This window comes from Carlito syrichta, unplaced genomic scaffold, assembly GCF_000164805.1.
Source record: "Carlito syrichta isolate Samal-C Ts95f unplaced genomic scaffold, Tarsius_syrichta-2.0.1 Scaffold307155, whole genome shotgun sequence".
Taxonomy (NCBI): domain Eukaryota; kingdom Metazoa; phylum Chordata; class Mammalia; order Primates; family Tarsiidae; genus Carlito; species Carlito syrichta.
This window is the reverse complement of record NW_007251251.1, coordinates 400,436-401,553: the sequence shown is the minus strand read 5'-3', so window position 1 is coordinate 401,553 and position 1,118 is coordinate 400,436.

Genomic DNA, 1,118 nt, shown 5'->3' with positions numbered 1-1,118 from the left:
CGGCGGTCGAGCGGCCCCGCTCAGGCCCTGTTTCTCTCCCCGGGCTTCTCACCTCCCAAGACACTGAAATGCAGCCCGAAGGAGCCTGGTGTGACTCCTTGTTCACGCTTCGCGGCTTGCAGAGAACTCTCCACGGGTGCCGTTCAGTGCCGCGCGCCCAGGAACAAGGCGGACGCTTTCACACTCACCCGTCCTCTCCCCCTGAGCTGGGCAGAACGATCCCCCTCTGCAGATGGGAGAGTTGAGGCCCAAGAAGAGGAGAAATCGCCCGGGCGGCAGATCTCAGGGCCAGGCCCCTCATCCGGGCTGCTGGGCGCCGCCTCCCACTCCTCTCCACTCCACCAGAGCACAGGCAGGAGCCCTCACAGGGGCCCTCCTAGCCCCCCTGGTGGGGAAGGCCCTGGGAGAGGCAGGGGCTAGACAAAACGACCTCTCAGGCCTGGGGTTTGAGATGTCAGTGGCAACTTCCCCCAGGACCTTGAGAGTCGAAGCTCCTCGTTCCCCTGGCCCCTTCCCCCAGCTCCCGTCCTCCCTGGTGCTCCGCCTTCCCTGTGTGCCCTCACACTCACCTGGAAGGTTCTCCAGGCCCATCTGCCTCCTGGTTGTGCTCCTCCCGTCTGACTCCCACTCTGCCCCTGCCATTTACTGCACCTGAGCACCTCACGGGCCACTGGTCCACAATGGAATGCCACATCTTCTGCAAACCTGCGCCCCTTGGCCAGAAAGCTTGGGTCCTCTGACTCCTCATCCCCATGTCCTGGAGTCTAACCCCTCTTTGTTCCACCCCCTAGTCGCCTTTCAAGGCCATCCCCTCCTTCCCATCCCGACGCCTCTGCTTTATTGCCAGCCATCATTGCCTCCTGGCCTCCAGTTTCACCCACCCTCGGGTCCACCCTCCACACTGCAGCCAGGACCATCTTCCCAGTGATCTTCCTAAGGTGCAGATCTGACCCCTGTTTCAGCCTCAAAATCAAGGCAGAAACAAAGATGCCTTGATCACGGGATGAGCTCCAAGCCCTAAGCTAGACCCGGGAAGCCCTGTGCAACCTGGCCCCTGCCCCCCCACCCCACCACCCTGTGCCCCTCTCCCTCCTTCACTGAGCTCGGCTCCCCCAGCT